Below are 15172 nucleotides of genomic sequence, written 5' to 3' on the forward strand. Positions count from 1 at the left end.
GCGTTCCCCAGTTTCCACCCTTCTCCACACCCCTCCCGGCGCCGGGGGTGCCCGTCCTTCGACACGCGTCCCCTTTCACCGTCCTGTGCCCTAGAAGCCTGTTTGCACACCCCCTTTTCTCTTGCAAGCCCTCCCACGCCTACTTCTTCCCGGGTGCCTGCCGCCTCCCTCTCCCACCCAGCTTTGCTCCTGTGGTCCCCGACGCCACCACAGCGAGCTCCCATTCTGCCCCCCGCGCGATTGCAGCGGGAATCTGAGCTCCGGGGTCCCCTTACCCCGGCTGTCCCGAACCTGCTGTGTCCAGGTAAAAGGTGGCTGAAACTTCAAGGCCTGCCCTGCGAGGGGAGGGTTGGGCTGGTTCTTTACAGCTACCGGCTTGCCAGAACCCTGGGCCCAGAAGAGGGCCACTACACGCGTGCAGGTTAAGCTTGCTCAATGCTCTGCTTTAGGACAGTGTGGTTACTTCGTTGCTTGCCTTTCCTGGGTGAACTTGGACAGGCTGCGATTTCTAAAAAGAAGCCGCCTTTGTCACACGCAAATATGGAGCAGGTTTTCTTTGTGGCTGCAGCTGGCTTTCAGTAATACCTGTGGATAGGAAATGATTAGGGATGGAGCCATATCTCCACTCTCACTCACCTCGGCTCAGGGAAGCACTGAGGGGGGGCGGGGGGGGGCGGCTGACTGTCCCCTCTTGGGTGAGCCATTGTCTTTGTGGAAAGGCAAGAATGCTTTCTAAACATTCAACAGGTAAAACCAGTTAATAATTTGATCAGCTGTAGTGTGGGTAGGGAAGTGTGGGGGTGAGAGTCCCACTACTTAGGGACATTTGTTGCTCTCTGCAGCAGGCCCCCAGGGTGGACCCCGACTGTAAAATAGACAGCGCTGAGCCCAGCCTACCCTCTGGAACTGTTGGTCTGTCGGGTTTGGCAGCAGCCCCTTCCTCAGAGGTGTTGGTGCCCCGTTGGGACATTTGTGGGAAGGAGATTTAAAGCAGATGGCTTGGAAAGCCTCCCGGTCCCCAGAGAGGAGTGAAGATGGCATGGCGACAGCCTGAAAGCCAGTGTGTGCATTCACCCCTTCTCTTCTGGGTCTTTCATTAAATCTTAGATTAAATTAATTGCCTAGTCATAGAAAGACCATGTAAAGGGTATTTCTCTTTTGGGCTTGGCTCCTGGCCAGTCCATCCTCACAGACACCTTGGGAGGCTGCAAGTGGGTACCAGTGGCAGGGAGGACCACCCGGGGCACTCAGAGCTGTGCAACTGCTCTATCTGTATCTCTGGGTTTTCTTTGATGGCTCTGGTAGTAATTAGTTCAATATTTTTTTATTTCCCATTGCATAGATAAGGGACTAGCCAAAGACATCATGGGGCTCAATGGGGGCCTTTCTGAGTGCTCACAACTTCCTGTGTGAATCTCCTTGTCCTCACAGGCTGCTGTCCTCTGGCCAGGAGTAGCTGCAGGACTGGGATAGACCTATCTTTGTGACCTTAGGACCTGGTCAGGTGCCCCTGCCTGTTACATAGTGTTTGTTTAATGGGGAAAAAAAAAAATAAAGATCCCTTCTTTCATCAGTCTTGAGTCCACAACCCATGCCCTCCACTGTGCTGGAGTGTTTTCAAAAATATCTCTCATTTCAACAGATTTGCATATGTATGTACATAAATGTTAAAATCTCTCTTAACTGGAGAAAGACTCACTGTCTGTTGGTGGGACAGGGGGTGTGAAGGGCCAGTGAGGGAATAAAAAATTCCATCAGGGCTATGATAGCTGGACCGGTCCCTCAGTGGAAACTCCAGACTATTTAGGAAGGAAATAGTTCTCTTCATCCCGGAAATGGCAGTGGGAGGGTGATGGGTGTTCTGGGGAGGCCCCAAGGCTGCGTGCTGAGAGGTGAGGTAAGTCCACCAAGACCCTGCAGGCCCTGGGCTGTGGCCTTAGCTTCTTCATACTTTTCTTCCTTCCTTCCTTCCTTCCTTCCTTCCTTCCTTCCTTCCCTCCCTCTCCCTCCCTCCCTCCCTCCCTCCCTTCCTTTCTCTCTCTCTCCCCCCTTTATTTTATTTATTTGTTTATTCTGGCTGGCCTGGAACTCACAGAGATTCCTCTGTCTCTGCATCCCAAGTGCTGGGATCAAAGACTTGTACCAACCACACCTGGTGGCCCTGGCTTCCTGGACATCCCCAAACTCCTCCTGCTGACGGAGGAGGCTGCTAGGAGATGGAGTCACTTGCAGGGCCCCACCTGCCACCGCACGCTTGTGATGTTCTACGACGTGGGTGCTGTTCCTCCAGGTCTGGTTCCTGGGGACAGCCTAGAAGTGGCGCGATTCTGTCGGTGTGCTTTACTGTTCTGTTGGAGGTAGGGACTTCAGCGTTGGGGATGTGCTTTGTGCTGGCAGGGGCAGCTTTGTCCTAGGGTGAGTCCAGATCTTCTGTTCATGTGAGTGGCCAATTTGAGGAAGAGCACACCGAGGGTCCAGGCTGCGGGGCCTCTGTCCACCCTGCTTGGGAATCTGGGGGACACGTAGAATTCAGAGTACTGCCATGGTCGCCGTTAGCTTATCTTTCTCACCCAGACTGTTTCTGCCTTCAGGTTTGGCTCTTACCCAGAATTCCTGCAGCTGGTAAAAACCTGTTTTCTAGAAGAGGTTTAATTAATGCCTGCAGTTTGTGGGTGAGAAAGGGAGGGGGAGAGAAAAAGAGAGATGCTGCTATATGGAGGGGCGCAGGAGACAAGATAGGAGAACAGTGGGGTCCTGACGATCCAGAAGAGAGATTTCAGCTCCCACACCTGTCCCAGACAGGACTCTGGTAAGAAATGTGCCCTCATTCTGAGGTAGGGAGTACTGCTAGCAGCAAAATCACTGCACTGGGGGGTTAGGGGAGGGGAAGAGCTCACAGTGATCTGAGGAAAAGTCTGCTGGACTTGCTATTCTGTTTCTTAAAAGACCTGGGAAGCTATCTACGAAATGGACATGGCCAGACGGGAAGACACTCTTTGCCGCTGTAAGCGTGTGTCAGGAGCGTGCCCTGGGGAATCTGGTTCACTGGGCCAGGTTGATCTGAGGTCTGGCCTCGGGGAGCCACCTCACTTAGAGATGCTGTGGGGGCTGTTTAGGAGAGCACTGTGAGCCTGTGCTCAGGGAGTGAAGAAGAGACTAGCCTTCTAGTAGGAGGAGAGAGGCAGCCTCTTAGGTACTCATTTTGGACCTGCCTTGCAGCCTTGCAAATAGAACACGGCCCGGTGGTGCCAGTCAGCCCGGAACTACCTCAAATCAGCCTCCAGGGGGCGCCTGTTGTGAACCCAGGGTGCACTGCAGGGTCTGCTCTGGGTCCGGAAGACGAGAGGCACCCGCCCCGCCCCTCCCCCCTCCAACCCTACCCCCCCCCCCCAACCATGCAGTCAGAATGCATCCTTGTGTTTCTTCATCCCTTAGAACCAGCAGGCTTCTCTCTCCCATTTCGGGTGGGGAAGCCACTGACTTTGGCCAAAGGCCAATCTCCTATGAAGGGAGTATGGAAGAGCTTAACGACGAAAGGTCAACAAAACAAAAGCTTGAATGAGCACAGTGCTGTGATTCGTTATTCCTGCAGCAAAGAGCCAGCCGTTTGGCTAGGACATCCTGTACCCAAGCATTTCACCCATGGCTTCATTCCTCCATCCCTTTACTCGTTGTATGTTGGTGGCACCGACATTGTGTGGGGAGCGCCGAGTCGAGGAGAGCTTGGGAAACTCAGATAAGGTAACGGTAACTAGGAGTACCCCTAAAGTAGAGCACAGACAGTTCCTGGGCAGAATTCCACCCCCACCCCCCACCCCCGCCCGCTTCTGGATTTTTAGGACTTGGATAGTCTCCCATTCTTCCCTCTGCTCCCTCCAGATAGTAGGGAACCATAGGAACTTACAAATTCGTTTAATACTTTCAGGCACTGTTTTTGTTTGCAAGGCATCTCTCTCTCTCTCTTTTTTTTTAAATCTCCTTGCCATCCTGTGCATCACTATGTGTAGCCAACTTCCTCAGGGAGAGCCATAGCCAATAGCATGGAAACCAGACCTTTAAAAAAAAAAAGACTAAGAGCCAGGCATGGTGGCACATGCCTATAATCCCAGCACTCTGGGAGGCAGAGGCAGGTGGATCTCTGTGAGTTCGAGGCCAGCCTGGTCTACAAAGAGCCAACACAGAGAAACCCTGTATTGAAAAGCCAAAATAAATAAAATAAACAAGCAAGCAAACAACAACAACAACCCAAACAAACAAAAAAAGCAGACTAAGATTAGAATTCTTATGCTTGGTTTTAACCCCCCCTTCCCCCTCCTTTTCATCTTTGCTTTTGAGGAAGATTATCATTTACACGGAGTTGACAAATAGTTTGAATCCTGTTTATTTTAGCCCCTTTGCTTTTTAGAGACCTATCTTTCCAACTAACAAACTGCAGTTTGATCTCTTAAACTGGTCTCATTCTTGGATCCAATACTAACCTTTAGGGATAAAATAATACTATTTTGAGCATTTAGCTATAAAATAAATTAATCTCCTGCTAATTTTATTATTTGCAAACACAGGAGAATCTGAAGATAAAAGAGAAATATTGTTAAGTCTTCACTTCTAAAGTCAGAAAGTTGGGTCGCACTAAAGCAATTGAACTTGTAGCAGAATTATTTAAAAGCTTAGAAGTAAACTCATATGCCTTAAAAAGATACTACTAAAATGTAGGGAGATAACACATTTGAATTTCCTTAAAAATATAGACAATGGCTGGAGAGATGGCTCAGTGGTTAGGAGCGCTGGTTGCTCTTCCTGAGGACCTGAGTTCAGTTCCCAGCAACCACATGTCTCACAGCCATCTGTCACTTCCCCTGGCCTCTCTAGGCATTGCACACACGTGGTCCACAGATATACCCTCAGACAAAACATCCATACACATAAAATAAAAATAAATAAATCTTTTTAAAAAATTAGACATTTGGGTAAGTACAGAAGTTTTAGTACCATACAGAAAGGCCTCACTTTGTATGTCCATGATCTTATCAGAACCATCCAGAACGTCAGTGATCTCTATTGCAATGGGGTATGATAGTTTTGATTGTCAGGTTAGCAGGGTCTAGAAGCAACTAAGAGACAAGCCTCTGGGTATGCCACTGTGTGATTATCTAGATGATCCTAATTGAGATGGGAAGGCCCATTCTAACCATGAGCAGCACGGTTGTGTGGACTGAGGTCCTGGGCTGATGCTCACAGCTCTCTGCTTTGGACTGTGGGTGCAGGGTGGCCAGCTGCCTCCTGCTGCCACATGGTCTCTCCCACGATGGACGGCATCCGCTGGACCAGTAAGCCCAAATAAACCCTTCCCTTAACCGCTTCTTGTCGGGTGTTTGGCCATAGCAAGGAAAGTAATAAATATAGGAGGAGTGGATCTTCAGGGTGTGTGAGAGGCTTCCCTTAGAACTGAGTGCGGCGGCAAATACCTGTAAACCCAGCACCTGGGTGGCTGACGTGGGAGGATGGCAGGTGTGGGGAGTGCTGCCTAAGCTACGGGAGCCGTAGCTTAAAGAAAGCTAACGAATAAAGTCTTCTATTAGAATTCCGCTCCCTCGAGCAGAGAATTGATTTGGATAATCCCGCAACAGTTGCTGGATAATCAGATGTGATTACACAGCCATTTGGAGATTGCAGGTGGCCTCTTAGCAGCGTGAGTGGGTCTTGGCTTTCCTTAAGGGACCCTGCAAGCCAAACAACACCGCCTGTGTTCAGATAACTTCCGGGAAGAGATCGCCCGGGTGTGCGGCTGTCAGATTCTCTGCTGATGGCGTTCTTCTCCTTGAGGACCTGGCTTCGGTTGTGGAATTGAGCACAGTGCAGTGGATAGGAGTGGAGAAGGCTCCCAGGCAAGAGTGGCTTTGGATTTGGCATGTGCCCCCATTAGCCTTGTATCCTTGGGCAAGTTCCTTAACTTCTGTGCCTCGGTTTTCTTACTCATAAAATGGGGGTGCTGACAGTGCCCATTTTATGTATCATGCATCCTTAATAAGTTTATATGCCAAGGGCTTAGAACCGGTGCCTGGTACGTAATGAACAAATATCAACTGCTGTTCCTGTTCATCCGTTGTTTTAGATGTGAGCTGATAGATGTTGAGTTGATAGATTTAGAAATAGCCTTAGAAAAAAGAAAGAAGAAAGAAAGAAAGAAATAGCCTTTAAAATACTCAGGTGGGTGCTGGGGATTGTACTGGGTCCTCGTGCATGCTAGGCAAGCATTCTTCCACCATCCCTTGTCCAAGAGGGTAGCTATAGGATCATAGACATGTATGTCCTAATGGAACAAAGGCTTCAAGCCGTGCAGAACCATCTGGACCTCTCTCTTGGCTCATGGCCACCTGTCATGGCTGTGAGCGGCCGAGCGATCAGGATGGAAGTGGAAAAGGCTGGTGGTATTCAGCTGGCCTACGTTGGTGTCATGTAACGACCTTGCCAGCTATTTAAGTAAACTAAAGCTCAGGTTCATCGCTCTGTGTCTGACCCAGGCCTGTGGTTAATATTTTAACTCATTCTTGGATATGTGTTGTTAGTGAGAAGACAAGGCACCATAAGCCCAGTGTTTGCTCACCTCACCTGCTAGCATTTCCAGAATTATTCTTTTTTTTTTTTTCCTTTCTGTTTTTTCAAGACAGGGTTTCTCTGTGTAACCTGGCTATCCTGGGCTCACTTTGTAGAACAGGCTGGCCTTGAACTCAGAGAGATTTCCCCCTGCCCCTGCCTACCCGAGTGCTGGGATTATAGGAGTGTGCCACCATGCCCGGCTTTCCAGAATTATTCTTACTCCCTGTTGACAGAATGCTACCCCTGCTTCTGTTTCAGGCTGGCTCTTCAATTGTCCCAGAATCCATTCAGACCTTTGGAGACCCAGTTCTCACTCAGAGTGAGTAGCTAGCGGCTGCAGTCGCTGGAGACAGGTAGTGGACCAGCCAAGAGGCAAGGAGTCAGATCACCAGGTCTCTCCTATCTGCCATAGCCAAGCCTTCTTAACCTGAGAGACTGTGTTGATAGGTTCAGGTCTACCAACCAACTGGTCCATCCTGCAGCTTGGCCTGTCTGCCCTGAGCCTTGGCCGAGCTGACGCAGGACCTGAAATCATGGGCTGTGCCCTGGGAAACTTCTGTGACGGATTCTAAGAAACCCAGCGCTTCCTAGACTGTTCCGGGTGTGGGGTGGCCTACCTTTTATGCTGGGAAACTGGTGTCCATGACTCTTAGCAGCCTGGTCATCTCTATTCATTTTTAAACTGCTTAAATTTGAAATGAATGAGGTTTTGTCTTTTAAAAAAAAAATCCTGCCTCGTACTTAGACAGCAGAAATGGCAAATGATTTCATTCATGTCCAGAGAATTGAGTTAAAAGGGGGCAGCTTCTCTGGCTTGGAGCTCTGACTTCTCTGGGTTTTTTTTCTTGATCTCCCAGCCTGATCCTCTTCTGCCGCCAACCTGTCTGTCTCTGCCCCAGTTCTTAATGGAACTCAGACCTGAAAAAAAAAAAAATCAAAGCCTGGACATTAATGATTGAAGGTCATGGCCTACATGTTTTTTTGGCTTCGTCTCCAAGGTGAAAAATTACTGACTTGTAGAGAAAGTATATTTTAGAAGCTGACTACCAACCAGCAGGCAGACGGAGCCCGGCCCACCCCCATCGTCTCGAGCGTTTCTGAGTTCACAGCATCTGAGTTTTGATTTTCTCCTCTTGTGCATTTTTTGATCTAATGACCGATGATTATCCTGAAGCGGCTGCATTAATTGATGGTATTTAACGACTCTGCGTACAGTGGGTAATTGCAGTCGGCTCAGCTAATGACGGCGCGTTCTTCTTACTTACTCTCAGCTTGAGAACAGTTAACTTTGGCTCACTGCACCAGAAAGGAGTTGAGCATGTCTTACCTTGGTCCTGGTCTACTAGCAGGTGCTTGCAGCCCTATTTGACATGGTGTGTCCTCTCAGTATCTGTCCGTCATGGGAAGCAAAGTGACTGCTCAGGTGTCTGCTTCCCCATCGTGTCTGGGGCACGGGGGGGGGGGGGGGGGGAGGGTGGGCAGGGGGGGAGGGGTGCCAGATGTTGCACCCAGCACGTCTCAGAAGCTTTCTCTCTTAACACAGACTGGCGTGAAGTAGGGATCATCAGTCCGCTCTGTGTGAATAGGTGATGAGTGTGCAAAGCATGCGTTCATGAGTGTCCTTGACTGTGCTACTTGCTGGATTCTGCCTAAGTGGCCTTAGTGTATGGCATTGTGTAGCAAAGTGTCTGAAGGTAAAAGAAGGCTGTTGTCTTCAGTAGCTGTTGTGACACTTCTCATGTCCCTCCCTTGTCCTTCAGTTTATTCTTGGTTATGGGACTGGTGCTTCTTCATCGGCAGCATCCTTCCTGGAACCCTGTGTCCCTCCCCCCCCCTTTTTTTTCCTTGCACATCTGCCAAGCACTGCTGCTTATTCAGATCCAAGACCCTCAGGCTTGGGGGTACAGCTGGCAAGGAAACGGATAATGGGCTCATAGTGTGGATGGGTACTGTAGAAGGGTAAGTATATTTTAGAAAAATACAAGCGTTCAGAAAAGTTACCAGCCACATTTGGTAACGTTTATCGGGTAAGCAGGTATGTTTGTTTGTTTTTTTTCTGAAGTCCCCCAGCAGAATTTCCTTACACTTGATGGCCAGAAACTTATCACACAGTTTCTGCCAGTTGAAAGGGGCCATGCGGACGTTTTCAGGGGACACCGATCAGATGCTAACGCAGATCAGAAAACTTTCATGGCTACAGGGTGGTAGCAATATACTTTCTGTACGTATGAGTCCAACACTGACTGTTCCTGATGGTGGGGGTGGCACATGTAGGCAGCCATCCTCACTTGTACCAATCAGTGGGAGAGAGGTAGGAGCATGGGGGTGAGGGGGGGCAGTGTTGCTAAGCTTGAGGTGAACTGCTGCCTGTAGCATCCACTAGTCAGGGTGCAGCCTCAGATCTGGAACACTTTCTGCAGGGAAGAGAAGGCCGGAAAATGGCCTGTCGCAAGCCTAGGAGGAAGAGGAGATGGATTGATGACTAGCCACCGTCTTTGCTATACTTTCTTCTCCAAAGTTGGTACTCTGTTAGCAAGGAAGAAGGCATGAATATTAAGGGGCACTTGGGGTGCTGTTCCATAGAGGGAAAGGTACTAGGAAGGCTCCAGCTGAAAGTGGTGTCCGTCTCAGGAGATATCTGTTCTAGTAATTTCTTTCTTATTTTATGTGCATTGCTATTGTTCAGTGTTGTCTGCCTGTATGAGGAAGTCGGATCCCCTGGAACAGGAGTTATAGACAGTTGTGAGTTGCCACGTGGTTGCCGGGTGTTGAACCCTGGTCCTCTGGTAGAGCAGCCAGCGCTCTTAACCTCTGAGGCATCTCTCCATCTCTGAGATGCCTCTGTTTTAGATCGCTGCTTCTCTGCCTCCGTTTGGAATTAGCACATGACTCAGTAGGAGGATGAAAGGTCTTCCTTCGTTGGCTCATGCCATGCTCTCCTCAGCCTGGTGGAGTAGAGCTCCTGGGTGATTCATCTCAGGAGTTGGAGTTTATCCCAGGGGAAGTGACCTGAAGTTCCCCAAGACCAAGGGCCCCTGGGAATGCTCCTTGTCCTGGAGCCCACCCAGCATTTCAAATGTTCCCGTCTCCCAAAGCCTACTCTTTGCCCATAGCTCGACACAGCAACCTTCGATTCCCCCTCTTACCTCTTGAGAAGTGTGCCTGCTCGTGTTTGTCAGAAAACAAAACATTGGTGAGACATCACTGGCGGACCAGATGCTTTCTTCTTCAGTTTGTTGTAGGTTACTGTGGCAGGTGCTTTTCTAGCTGCAGTGCTCTTTCTAGTGCCCTTCCTCTCCCCCCCCCTGTCCCCCCTCCCCCACTCAAACCCCACACCTGTTGGCTACTGCAGTTTGGAAGAGGCCAGGGAGGAAACTGACCTGAGCCGTTAATGTTGTCGGGCGCCGAGATTGCCCAGCGCTGAAGACTATCACCCAGCCTTGGACTCAGGGCATCCATCTGAGGAAGGTGACATCTATATCTACGCTCAGTTTAAGGATGATTGGGACTAAAGCAAGTCAAGAAGATGATGCCATGGCCAAGACAGTGACATGGACCCAGACACTAATTTATGAAAAAGGTTGCCTGAGGTTCTTGTAGTCCAGTGTGCCAAGGGGTGGGGCAGCGGGGCCATTCACTGGCTGGGCCTTGGCGGGCTTCAGCACCTGAGGTGGCGAGAGGCATTGCAGAAGACAGCCGAGGGCCAGCCGGGCCTCAGTGGCACTCAGGGCCTGCCTGGCTGTGAAGTGCTGGGGCTGCAGAGTGCTGGGTCAGAGTTGGAGCAGGGCGTGGCTACTGCTTTAACTCTGCCCTCACGAGTTGACTGTGGGAAGCCGAGGAGGATGGCTTCGTCGCCTGTGCTGTCACCTCTCATGCCCCATCCCTCTGTCGCCAACCCTCAGCTGGTCCTTTGCCCAGGCATTGCTCAGGTTGTAAAAATAGAGTCTGGCACCAGAGCCCCAGGGAGAAGTTGGTGAGGAAAGCCGGAGCTGTCATCACCTATGGAGACACTTAAGCAGGGAGAGTTTTGACGCAGGGCTTTCTTGGCGCTCTGGGGGTGACGTTCTAAAGCTAGCTTATACTTTCGCTTTTGCTTTGGATGCCTACCAGCGCTCCATGCCATTTACTCGGTGATCTGGTTGCGGTTAGTGTCTACTGAGTCTTCCCACTCATCCCCGCACACTAACTCCAGACCCCTTCCCTCGCCATGGGCTTCATGCTGGCTTGGTGTGAGAAATTAGCTGCTACCCAGCATCCTTTGAGGGGTGCTTCCATCACCCACATGTGAGAACCTGGTCAGGTGTGTGTTCAGGCTCAGCCTGAGGAGGATCAGCCCTCACGCAGTCAGCGGGCTGCTTCTCCTTAGGGAGCTGAGGGCTGAACTGAAAGCTGTCAGCTGCCCTCATTGTGATGAATGGCCCCAAGGGAGTTTTCCTTCATTCTTTCTCCCAGCTTTGTTTATTGCTGTGGACTTGGTGGGTGTGGGGCAGAAAGAGCCACCCTCACAGGGCTGAGTGAACAGCTCTTTCTTTCCCTTTGCCTCAAGGGAGGTTGATGTGACTCCATAGATGGAGTCTCAGGCCAGTGGTCCATGTGCTTCGGAGACTGTGATGATAACAAGGAAAAGGCAGTCATCACCATCCCCCGCCCCGCCCCCCAGTCCTAAGAGGCAGATGATGCTCATTCCAAAGAACAGGAGCGCCAGGGCAGGGATTTGAGCTGATTTCGCCCACCAGGCTCCATTTCCCCAAGTTTGCTGGGCATGGCACGGCCGCTCAGTGAGTGGGTATTGTATGACTAAGTGAGACCTCCGCTGTCAGGGGAGCCTGCTGCAGCACACAGAGGCACAGCTGGGTGAAGTGGAGCAGTCAAAGCCCGGAGCTGTGGCTCGGGGACCCCTGTCCCTGCATCTCAGGCTACTTGGAAGACAGAGGGTCCAGAAGGCTGGAGAATGCCCTGTAAGTGCTACTTCCTTCTAGTGTGTCCCTCAGCAGCTCAGCTTTGGTGTGGCTTCCCATAGATGCACTTCCATCCTGTCGAGGGTGTGCTCCGATGTTCAGTGGCTCCCTACTCTTGTGGGAGTCTAGTCTGGGCCCAGTTGTCCTCTCCCCCTGTTCCCCGATGAGCCCCCGCTTAAAGCTTGTCATCAAGAGCAAAGGGGCGAACTTCAGACCCCTCAGAACCACTGTCCCTGCCAATGTCCCGTGGAAGGCACTCCTGTCCTGCTCCCCCCACCTCTGCCCCCCCCCCCCCGCTGGGTCTCACGCAGTCCCTGCCTCTGTCAGCATCCTGGCTTATGATGCTCCCTACTTCCTGCTCCTTGGTCCCTGTAGGTCACAGTGCTGCCCACTCCCCACCTCCGTAGGTCACAGTGTCCCCCACTTCCCACCTCTAGGCCTCTGTGGTCCACAGTACACTCCACCCACTGCCCCTAGGCCTCTGTAGCCTTAGTCTGTACACTGTATTTTGCATTTTACCTTGTGCTCCTGAGATCCTGGCTTGTGCCAGGGTTGGAGTGCTCCGTGTAAGTCGCAGCAGCTCTGTTGTTGTACGCATCACACTTAGGCCTTTGCAGCCTTCAGTGTTGAAAGGGGGATACTGTTTCTAGACCATGGGTCTGTTTATAATTTATGCTGTACCTGCCATCGCGATCTTGCTTAACTGGATTGTTTGAAAAATATTTTAAGTCCTGCAGCATTTCCCTCTTGAGTTTTAAAAGCAATACATTATTGTTGTTGTTGTTATTTTGATTGGAAGCTAAGCACGGTAATATATGCCTGTAATCCCAGCACTTGGGAGGCTGAGGCAGATGGACCACAAATTTGAAAACCAATGAGAGAGAGGAAGAGAGGAACTGGAGCAGGCGAGAGGAGCGTGCTCTCTAAGGTTGCCGCCATCTTCTTCAGGAGTCTGAAGCAGGAGCCCCATTTGCAGTGTGTTGTCGAGGAAGATGGAGACTGCCTGTGGTCATAGGGACAACCGCTCAGAACAGTTAGGACACTTCTCTTTCTCAGGGTTTTTATTTTCCAAACTGTTACTTTTAAAGTAGTGTAGGAAAAGAACCAGGATGTGGCACAAAGGGACAAAGCTAAAGGAACAAAAAGGACGTGGGAGGACCTAAACCCTGCTAGTAGCATGCCAAGAGGGCCGCTGTCTTATTCCCTAATACAGGTGGTGACTGTGTCCAAGCACACTGGTGGGAAGTCACCGTCACAATCTGTCATGATTAGCTAACAGGAAGTACAGAAAAATGGTGTCCTGGTCAGGCTGACCAACTCTAATAGAAAAGAAATAAACAATTTTCACAGTTCCCTCCTCTTTTTGAATATGTATGTATGTATGTATGTATGTATGTATGTATGTATGTATGTATTTTCCCTCCAAACTTGGCTGGCATATGCTGACTTCATGAGGTCTCTGGTAATAATAAATTGCTGTTATGATAAGTGAAGACTTAAGCTTGGCTTAAGAGATTCCTACCTCCCTATGGGTGCTCCTTTGACTGGGCAACTGACCTGGCCCAACTGGAATGTTAGATTTTTCACTCTGGCCAGAGAGCCTGCTTTTCTGACGAGGAGTCCTCTCTGAGTGGGCCCCCTACTGCTGTTCTTCTGGTCTCCCCTATGAAGAGGTGACCCAGGAATTGCTGAGGGGGCAGCTGAGAGACCAGAGCTCACAAAATACTGTTGGCATCTCTGACCTGTGACCAGGAAGAGGGTCCCAGGAGGCCCCCAAGGAACAGTGTTGGCTTTTAGGCAGGAGAGAAAATAGGTGGTGAATGGATCTTCCGACTGAACGGTGGTGCCCTCCATGGCAGTCAGAGTCCCCCCTAGTGGCTCATCTAAAGGGTCCCCAAAGTGCATGGGCCTCTCATTTGTATAACAGCCAGGTGTAGGTAGGAAAGGAAGTCCTTGACTGGTGCCTGGAAAGAGATGTGAAGCCAAAGGTTATTAGCCTTACAAGTTAGGCAGTGGGGAGCTAGGAGAAGCCATAACACACACACACACACACACACACACACACACACACACACACACACACACACATATATTTTTTTTAAGTCCAAATCAAATTCTCTTTTTTGGTTTTTTTTTTGAGACAGGGTTTCTCTGTGTAGCCTTGGCTGTCTTGGATTTGCTTTGTAGACCAAGCTGGCCTCGAACTCACAGGAATCCACCTGCTTCTGCCTCCCGAGTGCTGGGGTTAAAGGCGTGAGCCAGTCACCATGCCCTTTTTGTTTGTTTTTTGTTTTCCAAACCAAATTCTCTTGATGGGCTTACAGGAGCATCCATCTCTTGACCAGTCCCTCTTCTTTCACCCTGCTTTGGCTTCCGGGGCCAGTCTCCAGAGTGGGGGACCCAGGGCCTGCCTTTGGGCCCCGTGGTTGGAGTGGCTAGCATCAGCACAAGCCCCCTCCTAAATGGCCTCCAGATAGGGAGGGAAAAGACTCAGCTCTCATTCAGTTCTTAGGCTAAACAATAGTGGGCCCGTCCCTCCTGGCTGTGGACAGCTGAGGTCTGCACTCCAGCGTTTTTTCTTATCAAGAAGATAAGCGAGGAATAGTTGAGCCAGCATCCCGTGTGGATTTAAGCCTAACTTGTGAGGAGTGTGATCCCTTGGAGTGTGGAGGAGATGGACCAACCATTTTAGTCTTTGGTTATACTTTCTTGCTGAGTGTTTATTAACACTCAGGTGGCCAAAATTAATCACCCCCCACAACCCCCTTTTAACGATCAAGTCCAGCTGAGGCTCTTTGAGAGGCGCCTCCAGCCCCTCCAGCCCTCCTGTATTAAGTACAATACAGGAGAAAGACTTTGCTTGATCAAAGCTTCACTTGAAGGAAGGAGATTTTTCCTCTGAGTCGACCCTTGACTTTATAGACTGGACGTGGTTACAGTTTACCAGGTGGGCTCTTCATGGCCTATTTGAACAAGAGGACAAGTGACTACGCACGGGATACAGGACACTTTAGAGATGTCCCACAGTCCCCTGGGACCTAGTTGGCATTGGAGGATGAGAGGAAACTGTTCTCCCCTTCCAATTCCTCCGACCACATCAGTATAGGCCTCCAAGTATGGTATCTCAGTCAGTGCTCTGTTGCTGTAAAGAGACACTTGGCCAAGCCATCTCTGTTAAAGGAAAACATTTCATTGGGGCTCGCTTACAGTTTCAGAGAGTTAGTCTGTTATCATCATGGTGAGGAGCCTGGGCATGCAGGCAGAAATGGCACTGGAGAAGGAGCTGACTGTTTTACATCCAGATCCACAGGGAGAGCAGGAGACAGTGGGCCTGGCTTGGGCTCCTTGTTTGTTTATTCATTCACTTTACATCCCTATCACAGCCTCCAATCTTTCACCCTCTTCTCCCTTCCCTCCTTCCCTTCTCCTGAGAAAAGGGGAGGTCCCCCCCCATCCCCCCACCCGCACCAACCCACCCCTGCACATCAAGTCCCATCAGGACTGAGTGCCTCCTTTTCCACCAAGGACAGACAAGGCAGCCCAGCTAGGGGAAATATGATCCAAAAGCAGGCAACAGAGTCCATGTCAGAGACAACCCCCACTCTAGTAGATAGGGA

At 50.4% G+C, this 15172-nt stretch overlaps 1 protein-coding gene across 3 annotated transcripts in view; it reads left to right on the top strand.

The window, feature by feature from the left end:
* PXYLP1 (2-phosphoxylose phosphatase 1) overlaps positions 1-15172 on the top strand; it is a 71209-nt gene that overhangs the window by 713 nt on the left and 55324 nt on the right. Inside the window, exon 1 of one of the 3 annotated variants that reach the window (XM_084751761.1) lies at positions 11320-11555. The exons of the other annotated variants lie outside the window; for them this stretch is intronic. The gene's annotated coding sequence lies outside the window, so the exon portion shown is untranslated. Of the gene's footprint in view, positions 1-11319; positions 11556-15172 lie in introns of those variants that run through there. 3 annotated transcript variants of the gene reach the window in all.

This window comes from Acomys minous (genome assembly GCF_964271855.1).
Source record: "Acomys minous genome assembly, chromosome: 13".
Classification (NCBI taxonomy): domain Eukaryota; kingdom Metazoa; phylum Chordata; class Mammalia; order Rodentia; family Muridae; genus Acomys; species Acomys minous.